Source organism: Oncorhynchus mykiss, chromosome 12, assembly GCF_057628025.1.
Source record: "Oncorhynchus mykiss isolate SJ-2025 chromosome 12, ASM5762802v1, whole genome shotgun sequence".
NCBI lineage: Eukaryota > Metazoa > Chordata > Actinopteri > Salmoniformes > Salmonidae > Oncorhynchus > Oncorhynchus mykiss.
In genome coordinates, this window is record NC_143033.1 from 12,933,632 (window position 1) to 12,949,284 (window position 15,653).

Here is a 15,653-nt window from a genome sequence, read left to right on the forward strand (position 1 = left end):
AGGTTGGGGGATTGTGGAGGCCAGGTCTGTTATGGTGAGTGAATGAGGACCCAAAAGCGAACTAACTTAAACAGAGCTTCTTTAATAACCAAACATAGGTAGGCTCAGATAGACCGGCAGATTCCGACAGGACAGGACAAGGTTACAGCAAACATGACGATAGTCTGGCTCAGGCATGAAACACAACAAACAAGAATCCGACAAGGACAGGAACAGAAACAGAGAGAGATATAGGGACCTAATCAGAGGGAAAAAGGGAACAGGTGGGAAACGGGGTGAATGGGTAGTTAGAGGAGACAAGGAACAGCTGGGGGAAAGCGGGGGAGAAAAGGTAACCTAACAACGACCAGCAGAGGGAGACAGGGTGAAGGGAAAGGACAGAGACAAGACACAACATGACAGTACATGACAGTACCCCCCCACTCACCGAGCGCCTCCTGGCGCACTCGAGGAGGAAACCTGGCGGCAACGGAGGAAATCCTCGATCAGCGCACGGTCCAGCACGTCCCGAGAGGGAACCCAACTCCTCTCCTCAGGACCGTACCCCTCCCAATCTACGAGGTACTGGTGACCACGGCCCCGAGGACGCATGTCCAAAATTCTACGGACCCTGTAGATGGGTGCGCCCTCGACAAGGATGGGGGGGGGGGGGGAAGACGAGCGGGGGCGCGAAGGACGGGCTTGATGCAGGAGACATGGAAGACCGGGTGGACGCGACGAAGGTATCGCGGAAGAAGAAGTCGAACTGCGACAGGATTAATGACCCGAGAAATACGGAACGGACCAATGAACCGCGGGGTCAACTTGCGAGAAGCCGTCTTAAGGGGAAGGTTCTGAGTGGAGAGCCAAACTCTCTGACCGCGACAATATCTAGGACTCTTAGTTCTACGCTTATTAGCAGCCCTCACAGTCTGCGTCCTATAACGGCAAAGTGCAGACCTGACCCTCTTCCAGGTGCGCTCGCAACGTTGGACAAAAGCCTGAGCGGAGGGGACGCTGGACTCGGCGAACTGAGATGAGAACAGCGGAGGCTGGTACCCGAGGCTACTCTGAAAAGGAGATAGCCCGGTCGCAGACGAAGGAAGCGAGTTGTGGGCGTATTCTGCCCAGGGGAGCTGTTCTGACCAAGACGCAGGGCTACAAAAAGAAAGACTGCGCAAGATGCGACCAATAGTCTGATTGGCCCGTTCTGCTTGACCGTTAGACTGGGGGTGAAAGCCGGAAGAGAGACTGACGGAAGCCCCAATCAAACGGCAAAACTCCCTCCAAAATTGAGACGTGAACTGCGGACCTCTGTCCGAAACGACGTCCGACGGAAGGCCATGAATTCTGAAAACATTCTCGATGATGATTTGTGCCGTCTCTTTAGCAGAAGGAAGCTTAGCAAGGGGAATGAAATGAGCCGCCTTAGAGAACCTATCGACAACCGTAAGAATAACAGTCTTCCCCGCTGACGAAGGCAGTCCGGTGACAAAATCTAAGGCGATGTGAGACCACGGTCGAGAGGGAATAGGAAGCGGCCTGAGACGGCCGGCAGGAGGAGAGTTACCGGACTTAGTCTGCGCGCAGACCGAACAAGCAGCCACGAAACGACGCGTGTCATGCTCCCGGGTGGGCCACCAAAAACGCTGGCGAATGGAAGCAAGTGTACCCCGAACGCCAGGGTGGCCGGCTAACTTGGCAGAGTGAGCCCACTGAAGAACGGCCAGACGAGTAGGAACGGGAACGAAAAGAAGGTTCCTAGGACAAGCGCGCGGCGACGGAGTGTGAGTGAGCGCTTGTTTTACCTGCCTCTCAATTCCCCAGACAGTCAACCCGACAACACGCCCCTCAGGGAGAATCCCCTCGGGGTCAGTGGAGGCTACTGAAGAACTGAAGAGACGAGACAAAGCATCAGGCTTGGTGTTCTTAGAGCCCGGACGATAAGAAATCACGAACTCGAAACGAGCGAAAAACAGCGCCCAACGCGCCTGACGCGCATTAAGTCGTTTGGCAGAACGGATGTACTCAAGGTTCCTATGGTCAGTCCAAACGACAAAAGGAACGGTCGCCCCCTCCAACCACTGTCGCCATTCGCCTAGGGCTAACCGGATGGCGAGCAGTTCGCGGTTACCCACATCATAGTTACGTTCCGACGGCGACAGGCGATGAGAAAAATACGCGCATGGGTGGACCTTGTCGTCAGAGAGGGAGCGCTGAGAAAGGATGGCTCCCACGCCCACCTCTGACGCGTCAACCTCGACAACGAACTGTCTAGAGACGTCAGGTGTAACAAGGATAGGAGCGGATGTAAAACGATTCTTGAGGAGATCAAAAGCTCCCTGGGCGGAAACGGACCACTTAAAGCACGTCTTGACAGAAGTAAGGGCTGTGAGAGGAGCTGCCACCTGACCGAAATTACGGATGAAACGACGATAGAAGTTCGCGAAGCCGAGAAAGCGCTGCAGCTCGACGCGTGACTTAGGGACGGGCCAATCAATGACAGCTTGGACCTTAGCGGGATCCATCTTAATGCCTTCAGCGGAAATAACAGAACCGAGAAATGTGACGGAGGAGGCATGAAAAGTGCACTTCTCAGCCTTCACAAAAAGACAATTCTCTAAAAGGCGCTGGAGGACACGTTGAACGTGCTGAACATGAATCTGGAGTGACGGTGAAAAAATCAGGATATCGTCAAGGTAAACGAAAACAAAGATGTTCAGCATGTCTCTCAGGACATCATTGACTAATGCCTGAAAGACAGCTGGAGCGTTAGCGAGGCCGAAAGGAAGAACCCGGTATTCAAAGTGCCCTAACGGAGTGTTAAACGCCGTCTTCCACTCGTCCCCCTCCCTGATGCGCACGAGATGGTAAGCGTTACGAAGGTCCAACTTAGTGAAAAACCTGGCTCCCTGCAGGATCTCGAAGGCTGAAGACATAAGAGGAAGCGGATAACGATTCTTCACTGTTATGTCATTCAGCCCTCGATAATCTATGCAGGGGCGCAGAGACCCGTCCTTCTTCTTGACAAAAAAAAACCCCGCTCCGGCGGGAGAGGAGGAGGGGACTATGGTACCGGCGTCAAGAGCTACAGACAAATAATCTTCGAGAGCCTTACGTTCGGGAGCCGACAGAGAGTATAGTCTACCCCGGGGGGGGGGTGGTTCCCGGAAGGAGATCAATACTACAATCATACGACCGGTGTGGAGGAAGAGAGGTGGCCCTGGACCGACTGAACACCGTGCGCAGATCGTGATATTCCTCCGGCACCCCTGTCAAATCACCAGGCTCCTCCTGTGAAGAAGAGACAGAGGAAACAGGAGGGATAGCAGACATTAAACATTTCACATGACAAGAGACGTTCCAGGAGAGGATAGAATTACTAGACCAATTAATGGAAGGATTATGACAAACTAGCCAGGGATGGCCCAAAACAACAGGTGTAAAAGGTGAACGAAAAATTAAAAAAGAAATGGTTTCACTATGATTACCAGAAACAGTGAGGGTTAAAGGTAGCGTCTCACGCTGAATCCTGGGGAGAGGACTACCATCCAGAGCGAACAAGGCCGTGGGCTCCTTTAACTGTCTGAGAGGAATGTCATGTTCCCGAGCCCAGGTCTCGTCCATAAAACAGCCCTCCGCCCCAGAGTCTATTAAGGCACTGCAGGAAGCTGACGAACCGGTCCAGCGTAGATGGACCGACAAGGTAGTGCAGGATCTTGAAGGAGAGACAGGAGTAGTAGCGCTCACCAGTAGCCCTCCGCTTACTGACGAGCTCTGGCCTTTTACTGGACATGAAGTGACAAAATGACCAGCTGAACCGCAATAGAGACAGAGGCGGTTGGTGATTCTCCGTTCCCTCTCCTTAGTCGAGATGCGGATACCTCCCAGCTGCATGGGCTCAGCACCCGAGCCGGCAGAGGAAGATGGTAGTGATGCGGAGAGGGAGGCGACGGAGAGCGCGAGCTCCTTTCCACGAGCTCGGTGACGAAGATCAACCCGTCGCTCAATGCGAATAGCGAGTTCAATCAAGGAATCCACGCTGGAAGGAACCTCCCGGGAGAGAATCTCATCCTTTACCTCTGCGCGGAAACCCTCCAGAAGACGAGCGAGCAAGGCCGGCTCGTTCCAGCCACTGGAGACAGCAAGAGTGCGAAACTCAATAGAGTAGTCTGTTATGGATCGATTGCCTTGACATAGGGAAGACAGGGCCCTGGAAGCCTCCTCCCCAAAAACAGATCGATCAAAAACCCGTATCATCTCCTCCTTAAAGTCTTGATACTGGTTAGTACACTCAGCCCTTGCCTCCCAGATTGCCGTGCCCCACTCACGAGCCCGTCCAATAAGGAGAGATATGACGTAGGCGACACGAGCAGTGCTCCTGGAGTAAGTGTTGGGCTGGAGAGAAAACACAATATCACACTGGGTGAGGAACGAGCGGCATTCAGTGGGCTCCCCAGAGTAACACGGCGGGTTATTGATTCTGGGCTCCGGAGATTCGAAAGCCCTGGAAGTGGCCGGTGGATCGAGGCGGAGATGGTGAACCTGTTCTGTGAGGTTGGAGACTTGGGTGGCCAGGGTCTCAACGGCATGTCGAGCAGCAGACACTTCCTGCTCGTGTCTGCCTAGCATCGCTCCCTGGATCCCGACGGCTGAGTGGAGAGGATCCGAAGTCGCTGGGTCCATTCTTGGTCGGATTCTTCTGTTATGGTGAGTGAATGAGGACCCAAAAGCGAACTAACTTAAACAGAGCTTCTTTAATAACCAAACATAGGTAGGCTCAGATAGACCGGCAGATTCCGACAGGACAGGACAAGGTTACAGCAAACATGACGATAGTCTGGCTCAGGCATGAAACACAACAAACAAGAATCCGACAAGGACAGGAACAGAAACAGAGAGAGATATAGGGACCTAATCAGAGGGAAAAAGGGAACAGGTGGGAAACGGGGTGAATGGGTAGTTAGAGGAGACAAGGAACAGCTGGGGGAAAGCGGGGGAGAAAAGGTAACCTAACAACGACCAGCAGAGGGAGACAGGGTGAAGGGAAAGGACAGAGACAAGACACAACATGACAGTACATGACAAGGTCATCTGATGCAGTAACAAATTATCATGTTTGTTATGTATATACAAGTCAAGGTTCTTGATTTTTAAGTAGCCTTGCTAAAACAACCATCACTCTCCTTATTGGTCAAATAGCCCTTACACAGCCTGGAGGTGTGTTAGGTCATTGTCCTGTTGAAAAACAAATGATAGTCCCACTAAGCCCAAACCAGATGGGATGGTGTATCGCTGCAGAATGCTGTGGTAGCCATGATGGTTAAGTGTGCCTTGAATTATAAATAAATAACACAGTGTCACCAGTAAACCACCCCCACATTCTAACACCTCCTCCTCCATGCTTCACAGTGAGAAATACACATGCAGAGATCATCTTTTCACCCACACCGCGTCTCACAAAGACACGGCAGTTGGAACCAAAAATCTGACCAAAGAACACATTTCCACCGGTCTAATGTCCATTGCTCATGTTTCTTGGCCCAAGCAAGTCTCTTCTTCTTATCGGTGTCCTTTAGTAGTGGTTTCTTTGCAGCAATTCGACCATGAAGGCCTGATTCACACAGTCTGCTCTGAACAGTTGATGATGAGATGTGTCTGTTACTGTGAAGCATACTGTGAAGCATTTACAGTTGAAGTCAGAAGTTTACATACACCTTAGACAACTACATTTAAGCTCAGTTTTTCACAATTCCTGACATTTAATCCTTGTAAAAAAATCCCTGTCTTAGGTCAGTTAGGATCACCACTTTATTTTAAGAATGTGAAATGTCAGAATAATAGTAGAGAGAAATAATTATTTAAGCTTTTATGTATTTATTCACATTCCCAGTGGGTCAGATGTTTACATACACTCAATTAGTATTTGGTAGCATTTCCTTTAAATGGTTTAACTTGGGTCAAATATTTTGGGAAACCTTCCACAAGCTTCCCACAATAAGTTGGGTGAATTTTGGCCCATTCCTCCTGACAGAGCTGGTGTAACTGAGTCAGGTTTGTAGGCCTCCTTGCTCGCACACGCTTTTTCAGTTCTGCCCCAAACATTTTCTATGGGATTGAGGTCAGGGCTCTGTGATGGCCACTCCAATACCTTGACTTTGTTGTCCTTAAGCCATTTTGCCACAACTTTGGAAGTATGCTTGGGGTCATTGTCCATTTGGAAGACCCATTTGCGACCAAGCTTTAACTTCCTGACTGATGTCTTGAGATGTTGCTTCAATATATCCACATCATTTTCCTACCTCATGAGGCCATCTATGTTATGAAGTGCACCAGTCCCTCCTGCAGCAAAGCACCCCCACAACATGATGCTGCCACCCCCGTGCTTCACGGTTGGGATGGTGTTCTTTGGCTTGCAGGCCTCCCCCTTTTTCCTCCAAACATAAGGATGGTCATTATGGCCAAACAATTCTATTTGTGTTTCATCAGACCAGAGGACATTTCTCCAAAAAGTACGATCTTTGTCCCCATGTGCAGTTGCAAACCGTAGTCTGGCTTTTTTATGGCAGTTTTGGAGCAGTGGCTTCTTCTTTGCTGAGCGGCCTTTCAGATTATGTCGATATAGGACTTGTTTTACTGTGGATATAGATACTTTTGTACCTGCTTCCTCCAGCATCGGCACAAGGTCCTTTGCTGTTGTTCTGGGATTGATTTGTACTTTTCGCACCAAAGTACGTTCATCTCTAGGAGACAGAACGAGTGTCCTTCCTGAGCGGTATGACGGCTGCGTGGTCCCATGGTGTTTATACTGGCATACTATTGTTTGTACAGATGAACGTGGTACCTTCAGGCATTTGGAAATTGCTCCCAAGAATGAACCAGAATTGTGGAGGTCTACAATTTATTTTCTGAGGTCTTGGCTGATTTCTTTTGATTTTCCCATGATGTCAAGCGAATAGGCACTGAGTGTGAAGGTAGGCCTTGAAATACATCCATAGGTACACCTCCAATTGACTCAAATTATGCCAATTAGCCTAACAGAAGCTTGTAAAGCCATGACATAATTTTCTGGAATTTTCCAAGCTGTTTAAAGGCACAGTCAACTTAATGTATGTAAACTTCTGACCCACTGGAATTGTGATACAGTGAATTATAAGTTAAATAACCTAATAGTCCTAACTGACTTGCCAAAACTATAGTTTTGTTAACAAGAAATTTGTGGAGTGGTTGAAAAACGAGTTTTAATGACTCCAACCTAAGTGTATGTAAACTTCCGACTTCAACTGTATTTGGGGTGCAATTTCTGAGGCTGGTAACTCTTTAGAGTTCATACTGCAGAATCCTCTCCAGCTGAGGTTACTCCGCGTCTTCCTTTCCTGTGGCTGTCCTCATGAGAGCCAGTTTCATCATAGCGCTTGATGGCTTTGCGACTGCACTTGAAGAAACTTTAAAGTTTCTTGAAATGTTCAATATTGACCGACCATGTGTTAAAGTAATGATGGACTGTAATTTCTCTTTGCTTAGTTGAGCTTTTCTTGCCATAATATGGACTTGGTCTTTTACCATGTCACAACTACCATGTCACAACACAACTGATTGGTTCAAACACCACAAATGAACTTTTAACAAGGCACACCTGTTAAATGAAATGCATTCCAGGTGACTACCTCATGAAGCTGGTTGAGAGAATGCCAAGAGTGTGAAAAGCTGTCATCAAGGCAAAGGGTGGCAACTTTGAAGAATCTAAAATATATTTTGATTTGTTTAACACTTTTTTGGTTACTACATGATTCCATGCGTGTTATTTCATAGTTTTGATGTCTTCACTATTATTCTCCAATGTAGAAAATAGTAAAAAGAAAGAAGCACCCTGGAATGAGTAGGCATGTCCAAACTTTTGACTGGTACTGTATGTAAATTAGATATTTCTGTATTTCATTTTCAATACATTTTGTAACATTTTAAAAATACATGTTTTCACTTTTGTCATGGGGTATTGTGTGTGTAGATGGGTGAGATTTTTGTTGTTGATTTAATACATTTTGAATTCAGGCTGTAACAACAAAATGTGGAATAAGTCAAGGGGTACGAATACGTTCTGAAGGCACTCTAAATACTCTATCTGTGCTTGATTGAGCTTGCCTGGCAAACAGAATAGTCCGTAAACCCTGTCATATGACAATCCAGGCAGGAAAAAATAAAATGCTTGAAGTATTTGAAAGATTTCGAATAGTATTTGAACCCAAGTCTGCAACACACACAGAGGCATAGTTGTCTTCCCAGCCAGACTGACCTACCGACCCAGGGCCAGAACGACATCCGCTGTCAACTCTGTCCGCTATGACCTCTACGACTGCCTCCAACAGGCCACCCCTACCACTAACCCCCAGACAGCTCATTCAGCCCACAGTCAAAGAGCAGAGTAGAATAGCTTAGGACACTCTGAAAGGCTCTCTCTGTGAAGAGGGAAACGGCACCACTGCTGCTTCCCAGTGTGGTGTAGAAGGATGGTATTATCACACCCTTGACATTGCTGTACTGTCTGTCTGAGGGGTACTGTGCAGTGGCTAGCTGGGAAAGAAAGACAGTGGACTCTTTAAGAAGCAATTACGTATAAACTAATAGGAATAAACGGTTGACTTTCTTTCACCAGTAACATCAATTGGGGAAAAACAGTTGACTTCTAATATTCAATATGAACTAATAACCAACCTGAGACAAAGATAGATGTGACAGATCTGCTGTGATGACAACACCCTCCATGTGAACCTTAACACACTTCCTCAGTGGCAGCAGACAGTTTCTAACAGTCAAATACTTGTCCCTGAATAAGACAAGACTCCACTGCGGAATAAGTAAAGTAGCATAGAGTTAAATGATTTGAAATTAGATCCACTGGGGACTTACTAGAGTAGAATAGAGTTGAATGATTTAAAATTATATCTACATGGGAATTACTAAAGTAGCATAGAGTTGAATGATTTGAAATTAGATCCACTGGGGACTTACTAGAGTAGAATAGAGTTGAATGATTTAAAATGATATCTACATGGGAATTACTAAAGTAGCATAGAGTTGAATGATTTGAAATTAGATCCACTGGGGACTTACTAGAGTAGAATAGATTTGAATGATTTAAAATGATATCTACATGGGAATTACTAAAGTAGCATAGAGTTGAATGATTTGAAATTAGATCCACTGGGGACTTACTAGAGTAGAATAGATTTGAATGATTTGAAATTAGAACCCAATCACTGGCTAATTTACATGCTCTTTAAGGACTGTGGCTAATCTACTAGATGGAAATGATATATACTTTGACCAAAGCTGATAAGATTACGGCAGAGTAGTTAGTACCTAGTGTGTATGTGCGTGAGAGAGATTAAGATAGCGAGATGGGGATTTGTGTGTGTATCGTGAATGCCTGTGTGTGTGTGTGTGTGTGTGTGTGCGTGCGTAGGCCTTACCTATCCTGTCTACTAGTGACTGTCCGATGTCTGTGACGTTGTTGTCCTCATGCAGCAGGTCAATGTGCTGCTCCAACTCAACAACTGTGATCCCACTATAGACATACAGACAGTTCTTCCCTCACACATGGTTTCACCTATACTGCCAAGTATATGGTTGGTAATAACAGATAACAGTATGAAAACTAAGTGTTAATGTTATCAATAATATTGGACACTATCAGATAAAACACACATACGTCTTCACACACTAACTACTCTGCCAAAATCTGTATCAGCTTTGATAGAAGTATAATATTGTCCTACCATTCAGTAGAGCAGTAATAGTGAAGGATATCTGAATGAATGACCATGATCTAATGTCAACTCTATTATACTAATTCTCCGCTTGTACGCACTCTTTCTCCAGCAGTGTAATCTCTGAGTTTAACTCTGCCCGTCTCCCCTTCAGTTCCTCCATCTCCTCTTCAGGGTTGACATGGCCAGTACTTGAGGTCTGGACATGGGAAAGACACAAGGACTAGGATGTGTGTGTGTGTGTGTGAGTGATATGCAAAAGCGATTCTACATCAGTAGACTTACAGGTGACTTGGAGCTGGAACGGATGCTTAAGTATCCCGAGTCAAATCAAATCAAATCATATTTTATTGGTCACATACACATGGTTAGCAGATGTTAATGTAGCGAAATGCTTGTGCTTCTAGTTCCGACTGTGCAGTAATATCTAACAAGTAGTCTAACAAATTCACAACAACTACCTTACACAAGTGTAAAGGAATGAATAAGAACATGTACATATAGATATATGGGTGAGCGATGAACGGACGGCATAGACAAGATGCAGTAGATGGTATAGAACAGTATATACATATGAGATGAGTAGTGTAGGATATGTAAACATTATTAAAGTGGTGTTATGTAAGGTGACTAGTGATACCTTTATTATGTCCATTTATTAAAGTGGTCAGAGATTTGAGTCTGTATGTTGACAGCAGCCTCTCAATGTTAGTGATGGCTGTTTAACAGTCTGATGGCCTTGAGATAGAAGCTGTTTTTCAGTCTCTCGGTCCCTGCTTTGATGCACCTGTACTGACCTCGCCTGGGTGGGTGATAGCGGGGTGAACAGGCAGTTGGCTCGGGTGGTTGCTGTCCTTGATTATCTTTTTGGCCTTCCTGTGACATCGGGTCCTGTAGGTGTCCTGGAGGGCAGGTAGTTTGCCCCTGGTGATGCGTTGTGCAGACCGCACCATCCTCTGGAGAGCCTTATGGTTGAGGGCGGTGCAATTGCCGTACCAGGCGGTGATACAGCCCGACAGGATGCTCTTGATTGTGCATCTATAATATCCTATTCAGTGAAATCCCTGGCCTATAACTTATATGGAATATTTCCACATGCCACATCTCAGGCTGTATAATAATATGGTCTGGTTATCAGGCATCTAGACCTAGAGATAAGGCAGGTAGATTACTTTCAAGATACCATCACCAAGTTGTGTTAGAGGTTATGATATGATACGCTTGAAATAAACCTAGATTAATAAACTTAGATATTGAATGGTGCCACACTTTGGACTTTGCCCCAAATTAACAGGCAGAAGGTACTAGTGCACTTTAATTAAGGTACCTTACTGCACTAGTACCCTCTGCCAGTTAAGTTATGGCAAAGCAAAGTCCATAGTACCTTGATGAAAGTGCACTAATACCAAAGATGTGCTCATTGTTCTATCTATGCTAGTATCCTCTGACAGTTAAGTTATGGCAAAGCAAAGTCCATAGTACCTTGATGAAAGTGCACTAATACCAAAGATGTGCTCATTGTTCTATCTATGCTAGTATCCTCTGACAGTTAAGTTATGGCAAAGCAAAGTCCATAGTACCTTGATGAAAGTGCACTAATACCAAAGATGTGCTCATTGTTCTATCTATGCTAGTATCCTCTGACAGTTAAGTTATGGCAAAGCAAAGTCCATAGTACCTTGATGAAAGTGCACTAATACCAAAGATGTGCTCATTGTTCTATCTATGCTAGTATCCTCTGACAGTTTTCAAACCCGTAACCATTTTGTTGATAATGTTTCAATAATGCTACATTACCGCCACCTAGCGGCAAGGATGATGTAGCATGACAACAACCTTCCAGCTAACTAAATGAAAAATAACAATGTTAGTTATCTACAGCTGAAAGAAGACGCTTGAATTTGGAGCAATTACAACACGGTGTCACCCCAAGATACAACAGAGGTAGTTATGAACCTGCCCAGTGCACAACTCATTAGTAATTTTGTGGAACACAGTTTGAGTTTTTTGAGCTGAGCATGGTAACAGAGAACAAAGTTTCCAATCTACTACGCTTAATGAGCACAATAATGTTACATGCTCCTGTACCCACACAATGATATGGTCAATAACCAACACAGTCACAATACCAGAGCTAGTGTTATGTCTTGTAAAACCCCAAGAGTAAACAGTACTGCGAGGAGCACAGGCATTTGTCTATGGAATATTCTTCCCTTGGAGATCAAGCAAAGAAAAAGTTAAAACGTTTTTTTAAAGCTTTAAAAAGCAGGCAAAGCTTTTCATTTGGACAAGGTTGTCTAAGTAAAAGAAACAACTCCACTGCCCCTTGTGGCCCCTACTGCTGGTCAGGTGTATTTATTTGAAGGGTCGTATGATGTGCAATTAATAGATTGTTTTAATGTGAAATGAATATGGTTGATTTTTAAGGTTCGGGAGAAGTGCAGTGAATAGTGCCACTTTTTAGGACGTCAATATAAGTGAATGTATTTATGATTGTTTGTAATTTTGTCTTGTCTTTTAATCAATGTGTGTTATTGTTTTTACCATCGAGGACCACTTTGTAAACAAGCGTTTCAATTAACATCTTCAAGTAATGTTCTCTGGGTCCACATGGTACATTTAGTTGTCTGCTACCCAAAATAAATTAAATTCGCATATTTTATGAGCCCCTTTAACTGTGGAAAAGCCCTGCCCCTTTGGTGTTGACGCTTTACATCCGGGACATGGCCACAGATTTCAGTACTGCGTTCTGTCTCCATACCACTCGAAGTACAGTATTAGCCACATAAAAGGCAAATTAAGCATATCTGAGAAAGACGTAAGCTATATTTCGTGGGGTGTTTGTCTCCATTTCCCTGTAGTTTTCTAATTCTCTCGTTACCGCGCTCAGAAAACGTACAACGCTACACGCACGCCATTGTTATTGGTCCTCATTATGTTATGGGTCGAGGTATGATTAGGACTGCCGAAGCTTCGGTTGATCGCGTGATTTTTCAAATTGTATGTTTCAAATGCGAGATCCCACTCATTTCACGTTAGTTATTCTATTCCAAGTTGCTTTCTTACACCGACCGTTCATGTAGCGTCACTTGAACGGTACAGCAGGTAGTCAGTCTCAGGAACTAGATCCAGGGAATGTGGTCCATTTCTGGGGAAACATTATTTTCACAATCGTTTTATGTGAAATCACACTTTCTGCACATTGTTGTTCAAACAGCTCGTTTTATTTAGTAAAGTATACGCTTCTTTCTTAAGCATCCTAAATAATGCCATAGATTCACCTTAAACCCCCCCCAAAAAGGAAGCATGATGGAAGGTGCGAACCTGTTCGGTAAATGAGGCAGCAGTCCAAACACACTCTACCTACCCCCTCAGCCCTAAATTCAAGGTGACACTTCTGATGACGTCTGACGAATATACACTTGCAGGGCGAGGAAGGAATGGTTTTAAATGGACCGCCCTTACCCGGAAATTCGTCACTTGTTCATCCCGCGATGATTGTGTTTTCTGCCACCGGTGGCTTGTGGGTGCTTTATATGAGCTACAGTCCATTATGGTTGTATGTATACTTACGTTAAATATATCATTATTAATATATGTCTACTGTATGATAGCTAGCAAATGAACTAGGTAAATAACGTTAACCTGCCTAGCTGGAACTTCTGAAGAAGGAAAATGTTTTATTTCTAAAATTTCCAAAAGCTAACCAAACAAAAACATAATTACTTTTACGAGACGTGTTTGTTCCGTCATGTGCATTAGCACACTTTCTATTTGATTTACATTCGTTTTGACTCCATATATTGATGTTGAGGTTTTACTTTTTTGGCTGACTTTTCCTAACGTATGTACAATCGTCGCGAATTGAATTATGGGGATTTTCGGGCCTCAAACTGAACATAATTGTACACTCGCAAACTCGACTAAAAACGAGGGCTGAGGGGCTTACTTGGGCTATCTGTGGGGCGGCAGTTAGCCTAGTGCGTAGAGCGTTGGACCAGAAAGGTTGCTAGATCGAGTCTGTGGTTCTGTCCCTGAACAAGGCAGTTAACTGGCCCAACGCTCTAGTTAAATCTCCTTTCCTCTAGGCTGTTCCCCGGTAAATAAGGATGTGTTCTTTAACTGACTTGCATAAAGTTAAACTTTTTTTTTTTTAAACCAACCCCCCCCCAAACCCCCCAACGACGGGGATTCCCGTCACCATCTTGGTGGACGAGGCTTTGTCTTTTAAGAGTTTGAACTGCAGTCTGATAAAGCCAAGCTCAAACTTCGAGCCCAATGACCAGTCAAAACCCACCCAAAAGGCCGACAAATAGCCCACATTTTTTTTTACAGCAAGAGAGAAGTTGCCATATCTATACAATTAACCATTTTCCCATAACGTTATCAAACCAATTATTAAGAAGGAATATCATAGTAACTTGTAATGAAGTTAGAAGCAACATTTGGGTTTCCTCAAAATAATAATTATTGTAAGCAGTTTGTGGCAAGGGTTTGTGGTATATGGCCAAAATACCACAGCTAACGGCTGTATCCAGGCACTCTGCATTGCTTCCTAGTTAAGAACAGCCCATAGCTGTGGTGTATCTTAACTACGATGCAATGCGCAGTGCCTGTATACAGCCATTAGCTATGGTATATTGGCCATATACCACAAACCCTTACCACAAACTGCTTACCACTGTAATTAGAACAGTAAAAAGTACTGTTTTGTCATACCTGTGGTATATGGTCAGAAATAGCACGGCGTTCAGCCTTTCAGCCTGTTCTAATAACATTGGCAGTTAAAAATAAATAAATAAAATCAGCACTCAGGGCTCGAAACAGGTTTATGAATGTAAATAAATCCCCTTTGCGCATGTGCATAACTTTAGATAAATGCGACGGGAGAGTTTGAGTGATGAGCATTGGACAGAGGATCTCAATCTCTGAGCAAGAAACACTTGGATGAACATAAAAAAAACAAATGTCAGGCTATTTTCTGGCAATTGTGCCATTATTATGTGCCAGATGTTAAGACAACAAACTGTTATAAATGGCCCATTTGCGAGATTGACTTGTCATTTCAATAGGCACAGGCTGTTACAGACTCAAATCTGGGTTTACGATTGTAATTATATTTTACCATAGTTTTCTTAGCTAAAGGCAGGTAGTCTATAGCCCCTGATAGTTCTACATCTCATGTCAGATAGTTTACACCAGCATAGAGAAGATGTGTTTGGCATAACTTAGCTTAGCTTGCTAGCTACTACGCTGTTGACAGTGGTAGCTAATTAGCTTGTTAATTAATTACAAACAGATGGAGTGAATGTGCTAGAAAGCTGAACAGCTAGCTATAGGACTCATTTTGAATGTTGGATCACCTTCTTCTTTGAGGTTTTTAAAAGTGTTCTTACCCTATGATTTTGAACATTCAAAGCAACTGGGGAACATCCATTGCAGGCATTGTTGTCACCTTAGCTTGCTATATAACAGTGGACATGCTGGAATGGTATTAAACATATGTAAACCACATGTTTGACTCCGTTCCACGGATTCCAATCCAGCCATTACAATGAGCCTGTCCTCCTATAGCTTATCCCACCAGCCTCCACTGCTACATAACTTCTTGAGCGGTAGGAAGCACAAGCACCACCAACAATCAGCCTGCACCACTGCACACACCCATCGTTACTATGACAACTAGCGTAGCCTTGTCAAATGTCTGTTGTCTGAACACACACACATCCGATTTGGTCACTTGTAACTTGCTGTTTAACATTCAGTAGTCCAAAACGGATTTGAAAAACTAAATTGATTTGAGAATTAAGGCCTGCAGTGTGAACAAGCCTTCCGCGCAACGGAGATTTTATTAATATTGTAGAAAAACACGTATAAAATGAACATCAAACGCTGCTTTTTATTGCT

At 44.6% G+C, this 15,653-nt stretch overlaps 1 long non-coding RNA gene across 1 annotated transcript; it reads right to left on the reverse strand.

Annotated features, from left to right (window-relative positions):
• Window positions 1–10,076: 10,076 nt before the first annotated feature.
• Window positions 10,077–13,192, reverse strand: LOC149979074 (uncharacterized). The gene is made up of 2 exons (XR_016484878.1): window positions 13,071–13,192; window positions 10,077–12,894 (listed from the first exon to the last, which is right to left on the reverse strand). It is a non-coding gene; the product is annotated as an uncharacterized LOC149979074 (long non-coding RNA).
• Window positions 13,193–15,653: the final 2,461 nt, after the last annotated feature.